We start from the raw sequence: 19,993 nt of genomic DNA, 5'->3' as shown, positions 1-19,993 counted from the left end.
ATCCTCTCCCGTGCCGTGTGACGTTTTCCCTTTTACCACGACTGTCTCCAGGCTATTTCAATCACCTCTTTAACAACCTCCTCGATGGTAAAAGGACTTACGACCTATCCCAATTTGCCCCTTCCGTACAATGTGATGTCGGACGACTGCTGTTGTCTGTCCACGGTGGCCGGGGGTGGGGTGCCCACTTCTTTCGGCCGTCAGGATATTTTGATTCATTTCCGTGGCTCTCTCTCGGTGGTAAAGAGGATGAAACTATGATTACGTGGCCTTGCTAGATGGAGCCAACTGAAGATCTCGCTTTCCGAAATTAACCGTCTTTGCTGCCTCTTACGACTTTAATGTATTTTCTACCTGCTCCCAGGCGGTTCTCTTCGGTCGAAAGAAATCCCTTTCATAATCACAGGGATCAACACGCTTAAACTTCAGTCAACATTCATTTAGTATTCATTGTAGCTGAAGATGCAGGGATGACCCGTCATCCAGGAGGTGCCAAGATAAGAGGGAGGGAAGAGGGTAGAGGGGAGTAGAGTATGTAGGGGAGGGAATAGGTGGGAGTGGTTTCTATGACTTTGTCTTTTGGCTACCGCTCGTGTAAGGGGGAAAAAGAGCCTTTGGTATATGTATGTATTCATTTTAGGTGTCGCCAAGCGATTTTATTCAGACGGGGAACCTTTTCATATCGAAAGTGTTGTTTATAATTGTTCCTCGGGATAAATGTTTTGTTAGGCTGGGAAATGGGCTAGGAGAAGGCTAGGATGGGTGCTATGAGGGGGGTTGGCTAGAAGGGGGGGCTAGGAAGTAAGGGGAAGGATTGGGTTGATATTTCCTATCAATTATCTCTTCTATAGTTTCTGTGCATTTCTTAAGTGTTTCGCATCAACATAGCATAGATGGGATAACATACTGATACCACTGATTGTAAATTTTGTATTTTGAATGTATAGGAAGCCTCTCATGTTCCAACATTTGCCATTTTCAAACATTTGGGATACGTTTTTTATTCGTTTTTTTAATCGTCTTTACCCAAATGAATCACGTGGCTTTAATATATGTCTTTACTTTGGTCTTGCATGTCAACAACAGAGGATTCGTTCTGCAGACACAATTTGACTCAGTGACCATCATGAACAGCATCCATAATCACACAGCACCCACAATCACACACAGTAACGACCCGTAGCGCAGTATCGCTGCTCTGCGGGTCGTTACTCTAACTTTCGTGGGCGGGGAGTTGTGTGTGTGTGTGTGTGTGTGTGTGTGTGTGTGTGTGTGTGTGTGTGTGTGTGTGTGTGTGTGTGTGTGTGTGTGTGTGTGTGTGTAAGCTGACACCATTACCCATAGATCGGTCATATGCGAGCTCTGAGCCCTCTTCCGGGAGGGAAATAGCTGTCGATCACGAGTCCAACACGTGATCCAAGACCATGGTGAACCACATATCTCCCATCAAGCCCTCTACACACTCTCCTCTCCTGACATCATTTTCTGTTCCTCCTGTCTAACCCTAACAAATTCATGGAAAGTGGTCGGAGCCCTCGAATCAGACCTCCTTACAATCATCATCACCACCAAAACAAGATAAATCTCACTAAGGCACCGGCACACACACACCAATTACAAGAGAACAAACTGGGAAGATTTCACAAAAGAAACAGAACAACACTTTGAGACACTGAACGGTACACCAATCACAGACATAGACACTGCTGTGTACATATTCAGTACAACCTTACAAAACACAGACAAGAAATACATCTCTTGAGGCAACAGAAAATCACACAACCCAAACTTTACACCAGAAATCCAAAGCGTCATTGGACAACGCAACACGCTTAAACACACTACCTCCACATCTACCCTTAAAAACGTAACATAATAAATTCAAACACTAAACATTGAGATCAACGACAAAATATATGAACAAAAAAAAACACTAAATTGGCAGACATTTGTCAACAGTCACAAAACAAACACAAAAAACGTACGAGACACTCAACAGTATTACACTATCCAACAGTAACACAACACGTTCTCATACAGCAATAACCACAACAACAGTCAACTTACCTTCAAACAGACAACAAGCAAACACACTCATAAATCATTTTGCACAGACAAGCCATCTCACCCCTCACCCTGACGACCGACGCATCATTCGACGTAAGAAAGACTTCCCCACAGACCCAGACTACACACCCTTCATAGACAGCCAGACGAAGCATATAATCCATAACCTCAAGCACTCATCCGCCTGTGGCCCTGACAACATAAGTAACATCCACCTAAAACACCTTGGACCACATGGCATACATGCACTCACCAACATTGCAAACTACCCAACACTATACCTATCTAATACCTAGAAGCATGGGAAAATCATCACGATTCCCAAATCCAACAAAGACCCCAACAGTTGCAGCAACACAACGCCCAACCACATTTCTCTGCATAGAACGCCTCATACTACAACTCGTCACACCACATACACCTCTTGCTGAATCACAACACCGTTTTAGACCACTTCGCTCCATAACCACTCCTCTGATAAACCTCACAAAGAGTTTTCAAAGACATCAATTCAGATAAGCCCCCATACAGAACACTTCTCATAATATTAGACAATAGTAAAGCTTTCAATGCCATCCTCCTTCACAATCTCACAAACAAAATATAAAAACACAGACATGCGCAACAATACCAAAAGATGGCCAGCCAATTACCTTGTAGATAGAAATGCCTATGTTTCATATAATGGCCAATGATCACACACCAGAAACTTCAAGGATAGAGTCCCTAAAGGCTCAGATATCTCCCCATATTCTTTGATCTATACATGCACGATATACCCACACCCCATACCTCAGAAATACAAATCTCTTCTTACAAAGACGACATAACGATTACACCATAACGCAGACAAAGCCGCAGAAATACTACAACCATACCCCGACACACTCACCACCTGATCCACTGCAAATGAACTCGAAATAATCTCAACCAAAAACTACAGGCACACTTTTCATCAATGAGACAGCGGGACACAAATACTCATACAAACCACGCTTCTTTATCAGCAACACACTCATACTACACACACATACACCTAAGGATCTAGACGTAACATACGATATACCCATGACATTCAAACAGGACATCACAAACATAAGGACAGAATGCACACCTAAACTTAATGCGCTTAAATCAATTACAGGAACAACGTTTGGACAAAAAGAAACTATCACTACAGTATACAAACAATACATACGCTCAGTAATGAATTATGCGAACCCCACATGGAGCTTTAATCTCACTTAGACATACCACAACACCTTACAGACCATACAAAACAACCCCTAAAGACAATTACAGGTTACACAAACACAACACTTACAGACCATTTACACCATGAAACGAAAGTCCTCAAAGTCAAAGATCACTTTGACATAAGAGGCACACCAACACTTGCCGCAGCCTCCATAAACACAGCACACCAACTACACTACATAGCAGAACACCCACACACACCAAGAAACATCAAAACAACATCTAAATACTTGTATCACACACAAATACTTTCTTCTCTTCTTTCATGGCTACCAGACACCAGCGTCCAGAAGCATATCCGTAATCAAATTGCTCGCTGCTCCATCAGCAAACTGGAAGACAATACATTGATGTATGCCAGGCCCCCTGATATCCATCCTTCTGAATCCTCTCCCTTAAAAGGACAGAATCCACCTGAACAGACTGCAATACAGCTATCATCCAGCCTTTCTAAGCTACTAAATGAAGCCGGATGGCAATATCGAGGATGCAACACTCCACCCTATACTATGAAACACATTATGGAAAACTGCATTATACACAATCACGCACGCCAGCAACACAATATACAATTTACGTGGGAAAACCCCGTTCCAGCCGTGGTGTTCCTCATGGAGACGGAACTGCTCGGCCAGACAGTCAAGGGAACGACAACTCCACGATTCTTAACATCAGTTGTAAATGCTTTACTTTGAACTTCGGAGAAGCACATTACTTCGATTTTACTTTTGGTTATCCTCAGTCCTTGGCTTTACTAACCTCCCAATCCTTAACATTACGACTTACTAAGCTTACACATTGCAGTCGGATTGAATAAAAAAAAAAAAAAAAAAAAAAACAGTAATAACTGAGGCATTTGACATCCACCCAAAACTATTCCTCAAGGAGTAACAGATCACTACACAACACAAATCGATGGCTTGCAAAATACATTTTAGGCAGGCAGGAGTATAGAGTATGTGTCAATCACCTTACGTACCAATAACACGTCCAGGAAAATCTCACAAGAGGCCCTGTTTTTTTTTTTTTTTTTTTTTTTACCCACGCTATTTATTCACCCTGTTCATGTACGATATTCCACAAAATTTCTACATCAGTTAACGACTTTCTCAAAAAAGAGTGTCATGAAAGTCTCTTTTGAAATATGAACAACACGAGAGAGAAAAAAAATGAAGATACTTTGTGAGTACTGCACTAAAGAAGCCCATAGGTAACAATCAGAGCTGGGCGCGTTCCTCGGTGCGTTCCACTTCAGTTTGACTGCGGTTAGCGCTCCCAAACTATTAAAGCTTAAGAGACAGGTTCATACCGAAATAAAAGTCCGGTAGGCCACACACTATACCAAAGAAAATTTTCGTAGTAGGCCACATACTATACCGGCACCTATAGTTCTTTAATAGTTTGGGAGCTCTAACCGCGGCCAAACTAAAGCGAAACGCACATAGGAACGCACCGAAGAGCGCGCCCAGCTCTGGTAACAATCATTAAAAAACAGATGATGTGGTGATGTGTTCATTAATTAGGGGAGCACTGAAATTGTAGTTTTCAATGAAAATTCTAAATCCTATGCCTATTTTCGCTCTGTTTAAGACATTTATGTTGTCTGAAAATACAGTGTCCACCTACATTACATCAAATAATACATTATTATGAAATACATTGTCTACCTTCGTTTGCAAAAAGAAGAAAATAAGGGTTCAATTTTATGAAAGAGAATAGCCAAGACGGTTCCCTTCCAATCGTAGGGGCCCAAGTCAAACATGGAGGGTTGTACTTTGCATTTACAAAGGCCTCGAAACTAGGTCATTTCCTTCATGGTCGGGACAAAAGTCGTAAAAAATATAAACATCTCTTCAATCTAGTCTTTAAAAGGAGATCTCTTACCTTTGTTACACATGATTAAGTATCCTGACGAAACTTCCTGTGCGTAGCTTCAGAAATGTCAAGATGTTTCAACAGCTTTGGCTATGCCGCTACAGCCTGTTATTGTTTGCGAATCGTGGATGTACGAGTAGGACGTTTCACACTTTTGACCCTCCGAACGGCTTCGTTACAGGGCTACCGTTTCACAGAATTTGTACCAAAACGTAATTAAAATAGCGGCATGTGGCAACTGCGCGAGGTTGTTCAAAACATTGAAAAATTCAAGCTGTTGTTTAAAAATCATATAACTAGTTATCAAATGATAAATGGTACATCAAAATATATGACTTTTATTGGTAATTATGTTGCTTATAAAATATTGTACCCTAAAAGATACGCTTTTACGGTGTACAAAAAAATTCTACGCTAAAGTTTCAGCTTTCTTTTTGCCATAATAATATAAAAATGAATTTTTATATTTTACTGAATATGTTAGGGCATAAGGGCCTTATATACATTCAAGAATAGAAAAAAAAACTAGAACCAACATTTTGTCAAAGTTTGACAAGTATATCTTGCTATGAAACTCGGCACACGACCGCGGAAAATGTATGCGCCGGTATGGCAACACTCTCCCATTCTAAACGGCAGTGTAGAAAACGCGGCAATCCTGCTTCGTTACATTTGATTTACTTCACATTGTAAACATTTAACAACTTAACCGTTATATAAAGACACTACACTCCAAATGTCTTGAAAATATACCACGCAAAGCATAAAGATATACGACACAAGTGCACAGGCTTTGTCTTCCGACTCGTATCCACTACGGTAAAACACAAGAAGTCTTGTTTAATTTGCACCTTTTTTATTACTACAATCTTGATTATCCATGTTGATTAGTTCAATAGTGTGTCCCAACTTGTATCCAAGTGACAAATCCTTCACTACTTTCAGAATGAAGCTACGAACATTGTAAAATACCGATCCTTCAACGAATGACAAAGTCACCAGTTCAGTTTGTGTTTAGGCGGCAGACTGATTGGACATCGAAACGTGGTGTGAAGTACCCAGTTGCCGGAACTAATTTGAACATTATATTCATACTAGTGTAAACCCAGTGACAAACTCACGTGACTTTAGTGTTGCTAAGAAAAAAGTGTTTTTGTGAACATTAACTTTATGGTGAACATTTGACTTGATGGTAATCCAAGAATTATGATTGGTAGTTAGTTTTTAGCTGCCCAACTTCTCGCAGAATTCGATTACATAAGGTAAGGAATAAGATTTTTTTTAATTCGTCATGGCAGGATAATATCTATGTGCATGCTAAATCTGGCGTACAATTATATAGTCTATGTATAAGTCACTACATACTCATTGTATCCAACACTCGGTAAGCGAAATAGACCCATTTTGCACTGCAGTCACACCGCACATCATTTTACAAGCGCTAACCCCTTGTAATTTTCTTCTAAAATTCACTCCTTTCCAGTCTTCTCTCACTACTTTTCATGCAAATTTACTTCATAGCTTCCTTTCTTTCTTCCTATCCCTACAACTTCGTAGATACCTACCTTCCCCATCTTGTTGGTAAATTGGTTGAACGCCGAATTGTTACCACCGGCTACCCCTCCCGAGTCTCCATAGTTCCGCCCCCACCTCCAAGACAGCTCGGAAAAGAGCTGATGGGCGAAAGAAGTTTTCATACATAATTAACCTTTTAACATAAAGATCGATATTTCTCTTCCACTAGCAACAGTTCTGTGGATGCAGATTATATTATCGAGACAATCCCAACAGTTTTCGCGATCGTTTTTTTTTTCATTATTACAATTCTTCCCTTCTACTTGTTTCCTTAATCATGAACTTAGCATATCTAATCTTTAGCCTCCCATGTATGTATACATATGTATATGAATTTCATATACACATAATCATATATGCATATACATGCATACACGCACATAGCACAAAGGAATCGAACTACTTAGTTCAAAACTTTAGACAAGAATGACGACAACAACAAGGACGGGAGACTAGTGAGGAAGAAGCGCCGGCAAGTAATTGTACCTTCTCTGGTCTCCGCTCCCTCTCTCTATTGATCTTGGATAAATTGGAAGCCATTAAAATTGTCTATAGAGTAATCAGATACAACATTGGTCGTAAATTTATGCATGAGGGCCGCGGGCGGGAAGACCATATCCAATAATATAGATTTTCGGTAAGGTATTAAAACTGCGACCCGTTTGGGACGAAGGTGGGTATAGAGGCAGAGGGAGTGTTCCCAAGATGGCCGAGGACAAAGATAGCATGGGGTGATTGATACGGGAGGAAGTGTATAGCCCGCCGCGTCCACATTTGTTGCATTTCCACGTATCGTATCATCTTTGCGTACCACCTAGTGATACAATACGGTGCAACAGGGTATTGTACCCACTTGTTGCGTATCCGCCTGCTGTATACGGATACGCAACAAGTGGGTACAATACTCTGTTGCACCGTATCGTATCACTAGGTGGTACGCAAAGATTATACAATACGTGGAAATGCAACAAGTGTGGACGCGGCTTTAGAGGCTGTAATTTCTTTGCGTAGTGGCGACAATACTTTCGTTTGCGTCCAGATAAACTACACAATATTGTGTACACGCAATCATCGTATTCCTTCTCGGGAAGGGAAAGGGTAGGGGTATTGAGTACCAATGGGTGTGGGTGCGAGCGCCAATGGGTGTGGGTGCTGGTGCGAGCTCCAATGGGTGTGGGTGTTGGTGCGAGCTCCAATGGGTGTGGGTGTTGGTGCGAGCTCCAATGGGTGTGGGTGCGAGCGCCAATGGGTGTGGGTGCGAGCGCCAATGGGTGTGGGTGCGGGTGCGAGCGCCAATGGGTGTGGGTGCGAGCGCCAATGGGTGTGGGTGCTGGTGCGAGCACCAATGGGTGTGGGTGCGAGCACCAATGGGTGTGGGTGCTGGTGCGAGCACCAATGGGTGTGGGTGCTGGTGCGAGCACCAATGGGTGTGGGTGCTGGTGTGAGCTCCAATGGGTATGTATGCTGGTGTGAGCTCCAATGGGTATGTGTGCTGGTGTGAGCTCCAATGGGTATGTGTGGTGGTGTGAGCGCCAATGGGTGTGGGTACGAGTGCCAATGGGTATATGTGTAGGTGCGATTGCCAATGGGTATAGGTTAGGTGTGAGCGCCAATGGGTGTGGATGTGGGTGTGAGTGCCAATGGGTGTGGGTGCTGGTGCAAGTGTCAGTGTGTAGGTGTGAGCGCCAATGGTTGTGGGTGCGAGCGCCAATGGGTGTGGGTGCAAGCGCCAATGGGTGTGGGTGCAAGCGCCAATGGGTGTGGGTGCAAGCGCCAATGGGTGTGGGTGCGAGCACCAATGGGTGTGGGTGCGAGCACCAATGGGTGTGGGTGCGAGCACCTATGGGTGTGGGTGCGAGCACCTATGGGTGTGGGTGCGAGCACCTATGGGTGTGGGTGCTGGTGCGAACGCCAATGGGTGTGGGTACGAGTGCCAATGGGTGTGGGTGCTTTTGCGAGCGCCAATGGGTGTGTGTTTGGATGCGCATGCGTGCGCCCGTGGGTGTGGATGAGTGCGCGTGCGCCTATAGCCGCGGTTGCGTGCACCTGTAGGTGCCGGTTTTGGTATGGGCGCGTGCGCCTGTGGATGCGGCTGTGGGTATGGGCGCGTGCGCCTGTAGGTGCGGGTGTTGGTAGTGGCGAGTGCGCCTGTGAGTGCGGGTTCTTGAGCGTGTGTGGGTGGGTGTGTGGGCGTGCGGGTGGATTTGGGCGTGTCTGGGTGGGTGTAGTCGTGTGGGTATGGGTGGGGATGTGAGTGCATGTGAGTTGGTGTGGACACGGGTGGGTGTGGACGCGTGTGGGTGGGTGCGGGCGAGTATGGGCGTGTGCGGGTGAGTACGGGCGCGTGTGGGTGGGTGCGGGCGCGTGTGGGTGGATGTGGGCGCGTGTAGGTGGATGTGGGCGCGTGTGGATGGGTGTGGGCGCGTGTGGGTGTGCGCGAGCGCGTGTGGGTGTGTGCGGGTGCGTATATGCACGTGTGCGCACGCGCGTGTGGGTGGGCGAGTGTGGGTCTGTGTGTACGGGGATGTGGGTGGTTGTGCTTGCGCGAATGTGGACGGGTGCATGAGAGAAAGTAAATCATTACTTATTAACATACGTATGCAAGCTGTGCGCACACTTCCATTTTATACCCGAAATTGTAACGAGAGGCAAGAACAGGGGCATAGGAGGAAAAAAGTGGCGTCGAGGGGGATTTATGGCCGTTGGCGACACTTGTGCAGCTGCATCTTAAGTAGACAACAATGTGACACAATGTGACGAGATTCATGGGCACAGGAAAGGAAAAGGGAATCCGCCCCCCAAACCCACAAAACACATACGTCCTTTTCTAGATAAGGAACGAATGCTGTTGGGTAAAATGTAGAAAAACTGTGATAGAGATCTATAGGGATGAACTTCCTCTTAGCTCAGAAAAAAGGGCATTCTACACTCGAAAAAGAACAAGTTCAGTACTTAATCGATCCTCGCTTAGATACAATCCTATGGGATTAGCCAGGATGAATTGGGTGCTATTGGTAGGTTTGATTACCGACAGTTGGTCAGCGCCTATAGTTTTAAGAACTATACCGCACAGATGCCGATAGACGTATTAGGAAGTGGGTATAGTTTAACTAGTACAGGGTGGCCCAAAAGTCACTGAAGGGTAGCAATTTGTGACAATTTCTTCATTGATTGACTTTTGGCTCGATATGTGGTTCCAGCAAGATGGGGGCAACTGGTCACTCGTACCTCAAGAGAGAGAATACAATTGCTGAGGCAATATCTCTGTACTGTAAAACCCATAGTTATTATAAATCAATATCCTTTTTTGACACCCTGTAGAAGTGGGAAAAGAAGGCTTATAGCGAACTTAAACAACGAGAATAGTTGTATTTTATTAGAAGGTTTATATTTTGTTAGGCAAGTGTAGTTTGGAAATGTTCTGTTTATTGTAAGAAGTGTAGACATAGTAGGGGTATTGATGTTGCTTCACTTAAGGCAAGTTGTAGAGTGATTGTTACTTGAAAGGGTATTCGTCAGTAGAAATAGGGGGAGCGAGGGAGAAGTTGATTGTTGCGAGGCATCGTGTAGGTTGGTCATTCTATTTGGACGTATGGTGTAGTAAGGCAGGCGAAAGGTTTGTCTCTAGTCGTATGACTATCTAGGTAGCAGGCTGGAGGCATAAAGTGCATCTTTTGTTTCTTTGTCAACTCGTTGGTAGCCGTAGCCGTGGGTGCCAACACGAAATAGGAGTAAGGGTCACCTCTTTGTTCTTATCAACACATCCTGTTTTCACACTGATATACTGTATAATCTCGGGGTGATACAATGATCCTGGTTGTAGTTGTGCATATTGTTTGAGCATGACGTTCAATGTCCCGGGCTGAGTAATGTACACATCCGTTTTCTATGCAGCGATAGCGTTGTCGGTTGAGGCAGCAACGTGGACTTGGACGTTTCTACTTATCTTCGGTAAGGTAGGTGATTATAATTGATATCCACTATTAGTATGGGTGGTGTTGATCTCTGTACCATTTGTTTTCTCAATCTGGGGTATTATAAATGTTTAATATAATTTTGTAATTCTTTCTACATCATAGAATATCGGTAGTGACCTCTTCCTGCTTTAAAGCTATATTCTTGGCCTTCGTCTCTCCATATTCCCCTGTGCTTACATAAGTTGTCTCCATAGCCTTCGTCAGTTTCCAAGGCTCTCATCTGCACATTATAGTTGGCATCATACATTGACTAAAATTTGTGTTATAGGGCGTTAAGAGAATCTTGTAATTTTATTGTACAAAAACTTCAACCTATTAATATACTCTTTTGACTTCGTTTCTATTATCTTTTGTCAGATTTAACCTCTGAACGAAATATACTTTGCAACTTCTTACTTTGTCTTCATCTTCATTCATTATCAAACCTACATTGTAGAATTGCTGGTTCGGACCACTCGGCATGTATGTCCATAGTTTCTAATCAGTTTCAATAGTTTGTCAAAATAGATATGCTATTCAACTTCTTCAATACACACCATTGAATACAGTTGCTTCGCTTTGAACATTACCATAGTTTTATCATCATTAACCTCCAAACCTACTTTAAGTCTCTCCTTCATATCATTGTTTAATTTTTCATTACCTTTAGTAAGTTTCATCTGACCCATATCTTGGAAGTCTATTCTTTCCGAAACAAATTGATTGGTAGTTACTAATTGTTTTTTTGTTTTTTTATTATTACGAAGTTTGAGTCTCTCTTAATATCATTCGGTACAAGTTTTCAATATATTTAGTAAGCTTTATATGACCCATATATTGAAAGTCTCCTACTTCCTTTCCGAAACCAATTTATTGGTAATTACTAAATGTTTTCTCTCTTACGAAGTTGTCTTTATGTATGTATGTATGTATATGTATATATGTATGTATGTATATGTATGTATATATGTATATGTATGTATGTATATGTATGTATATGTATGTATATATACATATATATATCGAGCGCCACTTCATTTGTGAAGACTGGTATACTTTCCACATTATATGTATGTATATATATATATCTCTCTCTATATATATATATATATATATATATATATATATATATATATATATATATATATATATATATATGCATATATATACATATATACTGCACACTACTGGTTAAGAGGTAAGGCATGACAATGGAAAAGAATGCACTATGACCGTTTCGATACATAACTGAATCCTTGTGCGTTGATTGTAAATAATCACAACTACAATGGGATTCTGATTCTGAGATAACTTACGACGGCTTATCCCGTGATAATGACAAGTTATTTGGAAAAGCGTCAACGAATATACAAAAATAGATTTAATTTTTATTGAATGTAAAACGTGTATTCTCAGGTACAATGACAAGCAATCTAGCGCGAAGAGGAAAAACTAAGTATGAGCCTTGAATGGAGATATTGTTGATATAAAGCTGGGATATATCGAGGCTAGTGTCTAGATACGTGAGATATTACATTGTTCTGTTTTGGGGAAAAGAATAGAATACAATAACCAGGTGGCGAATGACAGAATATACACTCCTACCTTTCGGTCTTGGCAAAATAGAGACGAAGGAATACCTACTAAGTATTTCAGCGGCTTTGACCCATCGTTTTTCGCTCATATTTCCGAAATAACCATTCACATCAGTGTGATATATTAGCACATCCTAATTCACACCCTGCCATAATTTTTGACGTTATAGTGCATTCACAAGTGTATTCAATTACGGCGTTTACTCTTGATATTAAGTGTGTCGTAGCCGACACCCGTGAAGTTAATAGAAAAGGTGAAGTGAAGTCAACACAAACTAACACGTGTATACCAAATTTTACTTGTTCGATTTACTTCACGGGTGTCGGCTACGACACACTTAATATCAAGAGTAAACACCGTAATTAAATACACTTGTGAATGCACTATAACGTCAAAAATTATGGCAGGGTGTGAATTAGGCTGTGCTAATATACCATGCTGATGTGAATGATTATTTCGGAAATATGAGCGAAAAACGATGGGTCAAAGCCGCTGAAATACTTAATAGCTTCCTACATACGCAGGGCAGCAAGGCACAGTTCGGCTTTACTCTGTCTGGGCGGTATCCTATAACGAGTCATATCCGACCCACCTTTTTAACGTAGCTTACTGTAACGAGGAACCTTCATCCCTAATTGATGAATAATGTTGAGAATCCCTTTAAAGTCTTGGCCGTACATGATCCTGATGACGTTCATGGGGACATTCAGAAAGTCCTGCACATCACACCACGCCATATGACTTGTGAAGTACGAAGGAGCTGCGTTTTTAAACGCGAAAGTGTGGATGAGGAGAGAACGGTCCTTGCACGCCAGGGTCATGTCCGTGTGACTACCCTCCTCACGATGTCCCCACAAGCGATTCAGTTTTCGATTCTGCATACCGTGGATTCGAATCGCATACGTACCAACGGGACTACAATATCAGAGAATGAAATACGTAAGCCATGAGGTTACATATGCTAGACCACACATATCTTTGAAGTATTATGTGCGTGTGTGTGTGTGTGTGTGTGTGTGTGTGTGTTTACCTAGTTGTATTTTACGGGAAGGGGAGTTATGCTCGTGTGTCCCGTCTTCATATCTCATTTTATCTAGACTGTTTTTAGTGTGTGTGTGTGTGTGTGTGTGTGTGTGCCGTAAGAAATGTTGCAGTAGAGGATATTGGCAACCATATCTTCCCTATACTTTGTAGGGCATGGTTTATCAAATAAAGAGACTGCGTGTTAAGCAAAATCACCCACGTTCACAGGATCTGTTTTTGTGGGAAGGAAAGATAGACGTGTAGGAAAATACGAACGCTTATCAGAGTTCTTTGTAGGAAGTTTGTGTAATTACAACAAAGGAAATTTATTTCACTCGTTTGATTAGCCAAATTTAGCACTTGAAATATTAACAGAACCAGTATATTAGTGTCAACTCGCAAGTAACAAATACACTACAAACGATCAAATGTAACTTACCGATATGTACGAGTCACGATATGTACGAGTCACGATATGTACGAGTCACGATATGTACGAGTCACGATATGTACGAGTCACGATATGTACGAGTCACGATATGTACGAGTCACGATATGTACGAGTCACGATATGTACGAGTCACGATATGTACGAGTCACGATATGTACGAGTCACGATATGCACGAGTCACGATATGCACGAGTCACGATATGCACGAGTCACGATATGCACGAGTCACGATATGCACGAGTCACGATATGCACGAGTCACGATATGTACGAGTCACGATATGTACGAGTCACGATATGTACGAGTCACGATATGTACGAGTCACGATATGTACGAGTCACGATATGTACGAGTCACGATATGTACGAGTCACTCGTACCACGAGTGAATATCTTCCTTAGTTCCTCCATTGATCTGTCAGTCAGGATCTGGTGAAATCACAATATGGCAATATCAGTCTTGTCTAAGGATGACAACTACAACAGTTTTGACGGAGTTTATACAAACTTCAGATATATGAAAGCCTCGGAAGAAACGCGAACATGAAAAAAGAAAATTGGATGGAGAGGAACGGGGAAGGGTTAGAGGAAATCGCATAATCGGAGCAACTCACGGATGGCCATCCAAACCCTTTTTCCGACACGGGCTGCAACATAGAACATCCCTTTGGTCTCCACTATTCGAGGTTCAAATGCTAGACTTGTATTAGCAGGCTACCAATATTTACATCATCATAAACTAGCACGCTTGACGAATTAGTTGGGATGAACTGTAATTTAACAACCCTCCTATGCTTGTGGACAATCTAGAGCGGTGGCTCCCAAACTATCTTACCTGACGACCCCTTTTTGCTTCCAGTAGACCCGCACGCCCCCCACTTCCTCTTGTGTTCATGTGAAATGATTCTTGAATTTATTTCTTAGCATTGTTCAGGAAAACGGGTTTCTGTTTGTATTAAATTCTAATAATGAAAGCCACTCAAACAAATAATAGTACTTTGCATGCATGTAATGGCAGATATTTGTTCTTTGAATGGGTTTTATTATTCCAACTATACAAATATTTTTGAGCAGATGACTTCACGCCCCCCCTTCTATCCTCCTCACGCCTCCCTAGGGGGGGGGGCGCCCGCTTGTTTGTCAACCACTGATCTAGAGTGACGTAATGGAGCCCAGTTACCAAGAGGCATAACCGTCATCCATTAGGTGCTAAGATAAGAAGGAGGTTGGAGGGGTGTGGAGTGTATTTAGGGATGGAATGGGTGGGAATGATTTTATGCATTTGTAGTATAAACAGATAAATTAACAACCCAGCAATAACAGTTACCGGAATTACTGACGACAGTGGTCCCTAAGTAAGGAATACGAGGCAACGGATTCACAACAAAATAACTGTTTGACTCCTGCTTATTCTGGAACACAGCAAAAGCCCAAATGTGATCTTGGGTGATCAATTGGTAGACAGAAACGGAACTATTTCTATGTAGAAAAGTAAATTGCGTTCTAATGAAAAAATATTCAATTTAGTTACTGAAACATTGCATGTTAGAGTTGTAAAGGGTGGTATTTCAGAAATGGGATAACAATGATTCATGTTAACTCTGACAGCATAAAGATATTGACCGTGTAATTGACGTCGTTCAACTTCAACTACGTTATAAGATTAGGAACAATTAGGTAGCCAGTTTCCGCAGGATGGGATTTTGTGGGAGTGAAAGAAGTCTGTAGGAAAAAGAAAGTATAAAGGGGACTATTACCAACGTGCTTTAAGGATATTCTATGTACTTGCTGATTTATTCATGTATGCTTGTTTATATGTCTCAGTAGCTTAGTCGGTAGAGCGACGGCTTGCCTCCGCGCAAGTCTCGGTTCGAGTCCTGGGACAACTGTCGGAATTATTTGATTGAAATCGTCGTCATTGGCGATTCTATTTAGATATAGTTACTAGTTCATTTACCTGCTTGTTTATGTAGATATTTTTTTCACTAATTATTCTACTCGGTGAAAATCCCTCCAAAATACAACGCCACCCGTCAACCTTTCTATTTCAGAGGCGAAGAAATTAACCTTGTCCTGTTTTTTGTTTTTATACATTCTTTATTTAGTTATCACCTTGTGTATTCATACTGTTCTTATTTTGTTAATTCACTAATCTATTTTATTCGTTATAATCAATTTATTTACTTCTATTTTTATTGACGAAAATTGTGGTAAAGTGTATAGTACATACTGACAATTTCCTAATATGGACATTTTCCCGCATCACATTTTCCGACATACCCAGCTTCCCACATACATGAAGATATTTCCCTACATAAAAATTCTCGTTAAGATTTATAAGATAAGAAATACCATAAACAGAGGACATATATAGTGAATTGTTTTCTGAATTATAAGGGAGGGCAATCTGTTGTTTTAACAAGATTACTTTCATCTTTAGTATTATAAATTGTTTGTTTATTAACTATACCTATGCATTTATTTCATTTATCATTATCTATATTATCATTTTTATTTGTTTTTTATTTATTATAATTTTTTCGCATCCGACCTACTTATGGACCAAAAGCTCTCCTGCCGGCATGCTCCGCCTTTGTAATCCTTTGTAATGTTATTTTACTCTGGGTTGGACCAGCTTCACGGTTCATCAGTCATTTTTTTATTTTCTATTGTGTTGGTTAGTTTTTCCTAGTTTTTATTCTTGTAATGTTTCCTTTTCTATTAATCTCTTGTAATGTAATGTAATGTACACGTGTAAATATGTATTATGTGTACATTAACATGTACGTAAATGCATAATGAATAACTTAATAGAGGCCATTGTCCAATAATTCAATTAAAATGGACCAGGTGAAGTGTATTCAGAATCTGTAGATTTTTGCAAGCCTCCTTGTTCAATTTGATCAGGTGAATTATTGCTGAAAACAAAGACACGTTCTATGCCAAATATGATAAAATCGTATAGATATATATTTCTCTTGCAATATGTACAGTATATGTTTTTTCACAGGTCCAGAAACTACCGAGGACCAGGTCTAACAAAAATACGAACAAAGAATATCTTCTAGGAGCCAAGTCTGCCAAGAGGAGAGATGTCGTATGTCACTTTTCACGAGCGAGGAGATTTATATTTGAAAGATCTGTCCCTATTTCTAGACACGGGTATTTGCACAGACGTGGTGGTTCAGTGTTCAGATGGTACAATTTACCTCCACTCCGCAGCCCTCAAAAGAACTTCTTCCTTCCTGAGTCAATTTTGCACTCCGCCATATTCCCGTCTGAGGATTCGTAACTTGACAATGGAGGATTTCGCAAACGTAGTTCGAGTGATCTACGACCAGGAGTTCGTGATTCCCAGTTACGAACTTCCACGGCTTCTGGGACTTCTTCGGGTTTTCGAAATACCTTGTCCCATATATACGTACAGGACTATAAAAAGGTCAAGAAGCCACTCTTGTTTAAGACTTACATCTCTTTAATCCGGATTACATTCAATGGAATTCATAAATTCCCCAAAACCATTATTACTGGAAAGTTGTTTTGAGCGCTGTTTTATAAGTTGAAATTTTATAATGGGATATATTTTTTTTACGAAAGCTTTAAAGTCTTTTTATATGTCTCGCTGTGATCGTCCTTTGCTGTCAAAACAAGGGGAATTCAATAGAGAACGGGGAATTGAAAGACCGAAATCCTAGGACATTTGTTCTTTTTTACTGTGGATACTTATGGTGGACATTTACGCCACGAAGTTTTATCACATAATATATAATTCCTTTAAGTGTCCTTGATAATTGCATTGTGAAGTTTAAACTACTCAAGAGGTGGTGTGTAAAAATAAACGTGCCAGTAATTAAGTTGTTTTTGGCGTTGCAAGAGTGAAGCTTGCTCTACGATTCCCCTACATAAGCTCACAAGACAAAAGCTCACAAGACAAAAGCTCACACTTTTTATATATTCTTTATAAATTATTTCTATTTCGCACACAAAGTTTACACATTATATTTTCTTTTAATGACTTTTTACATGCATACGTACATAAGCACATAGATTAGAGATTGGGAATATTCACTCCAAGCTGATACAGTGGCCCACAACACTAAGGAATTCCTCCATAGACCTACACCCAGCTACTAATTCCTGGCACAGGTTTCTGAAGCTCCACATAACTGCGTCGCTTACGGTTTGCAATCGTCTGCCCTCTATGTTGTAGCAGCTGTATGCTAACTAGACCATAGTCTCGACTGAGAACATCCACAGCGGTCCAGAAGTATGAATGGTGGTGCCCGATGAGCTGGAAGAAGGACGTATTCCTGCCCTCAAGACAATTTGTCCTATTCTGCCCCTCCAAGGTGACCTGGTGCGCATTCCAGATGGGTATGCTGAACCTTGGTGGAATGTTCTTGACAAGTAGTAGTGGTGGATTTCCAGACTGCACTTGTCCTTGTTGAACACGAGGGAATGATCTACTTACATACATGGAACCAAATTAGTCTATTAAATCCTCTACCCCATCTGGTGTGCGCTCCCTCAGAACGCACACCTTGTCTTCTGGAAAGAAGGCCAGTTCATCGAGCTATCTCGCAGAAATGCTTGACATCGTCACTGGTGCGGTACAGTTCAGTCTACCCCAGTGCCGGGATCCTCGTACATACATACATACATACATACATACACACACACACACATACACATACACATACATTCATATACATACGCACATACACATACATATACATATACATACATATACATACGCACATACACATACACACACACACACACACACACACACACACACACCCACACACACACACCTGTGTTGTTACACGAGATCCAAGCACCAAGGCCACGGACTGGATAGAAGTTAATTCAAAATCAGTAACAACAGAAGTGCCAGGGTAAATGTGCATGGCCTCCGTCTTGTCAACTGTTTGACGCAGCTTTTCATAGATCTGTGAACTCTTCCCAGAAAGGAAGGCATATGCACAGGACGCTGCTGGGGTTTGTGGAGTAATTACCATCCCTGAACCAAGTTATCCCAAACCTCTTCTGGAGGATATATACCAATTCTTAAAGAAGAAATACAACCACAGTAGTGTTTTTCATGCAAATAAAGGTAACTAGTTGCTAGGATGACTTGGTGTTGTCGCCCACTGCATCAGATTGAAGTGAATATTTAAATTTTCTAGTTGTGTATTTGTACAGATTGAGGCATGTATGTATAAAAAAGTAATTTAATAAAGAAAATATAAGAAAGCACGAGCTTTCGTTTTCTTCATTAAAGGTGTGAGCTTTCGTCTTGTGAGCTTTTGTCCGTATACCTTACTCAACAGGTCAAGTGTGTTGCACAAATCTGATGTGTACATCAGTGTACTCGTACAGTGTACAAATAAAGTATACTCGTACAATTTCACATCGCTCAGGGCCATCGGCAACACGTCCATCTCGAAGCTAAATCAACATTTTCAATGATCAACGTTTTTCATTTCCCTCTCGTGGTGAAGAAATCTGATCCTAGCTACTGGCAACGCAACAACTGCAACAACTGCAACAACAACAACAACAACTGCAACAACAACTGCAACAACTGCAACAACAACAACAACAACTGCAACAACAACTGCAACGTAACAACACCACATAGATGATAGGCCACATGTTATGAAGCTCCTTCTCTGCTGGTCTTCTTCGTCAGGATAAAGGAATCTCTGAGCCCGAGTTCCGGTTATTCTCGTACTTCGGCTGTTAATTAATTCCATTGTTTGATTGTACTCCCGGGAAGGACAAATTTAATTTTCCTTGCAAACTCAGCGTTTTCATTACAAACCTTAGTCTCGAACAAGTACTTCAGTTCCCGGAACAAGGTCTTCGCAGATATAGAAACAATCAAATATTAATGCAGGACAATCGACAGTCTAAAGTTTCCTCCTAAAGAGATTTGTGTGAATGCCCGAGGATTGTTGCCGAGCGCTGTGGGGCTGCGGTTTTTCCCCACTTTGTGAAACTCCCAGGGAACTGTTAATTTATGTAATTAATGATCATGCTTGTCCTTGCCTCTTTTATCAACTCGTCAATTTACAAATGTTTATTGAAAATGTAGTTTCCAGCAGTCTACTAAGGCATTAAGACGACACATCTATTCAGTTATTGATGCTACTATTGTTCAGGGTTCAGAACCAAAAACTTATACTTTA

General features: G+C 41.3%; 1 long non-coding RNA gene across 2 annotated transcripts; it reads left to right on the top strand.

Annotated features, from left to right (window-relative positions):
* The first annotated feature begins 5,795 nt into the window (after window positions 1-5,795).
* Window positions 5,796-18,482, top strand: LOC143019962 (uncharacterized). Of its 2 annotated transcripts, XR_012965871.1 has the most exons (4): window positions 5,796-6,018; window positions 6,145-6,461; window positions 10,669-10,730; window positions 16,810-18,482. It is a non-coding gene; the product is annotated as an uncharacterized LOC143019962 (long non-coding RNA). The 2 variants fall into 2 exon arrangements; XR_012965870.1 differs by having other exon boundaries at window positions 5,796-6,461.
* The last annotated feature ends 1,511 nt before the right edge of the window (window positions 18,483-19,993 follow it).

The sequence above is a fragment of the Oratosquilla oratoria genome, chromosome 38 (genome assembly GCF_046742065.1).
Source record: "Oratosquilla oratoria isolate Oo_2021 chromosome 38, ASM4674206v1, whole genome shotgun sequence".
NCBI classification, from domain to species: Eukaryota; Metazoa; Arthropoda; class Malacostraca; order Stomatopoda; family Squillidae; genus Oratosquilla; species Oratosquilla oratoria.
This window is presented reverse-complemented; position numbering and strand designations above follow the sequence as displayed.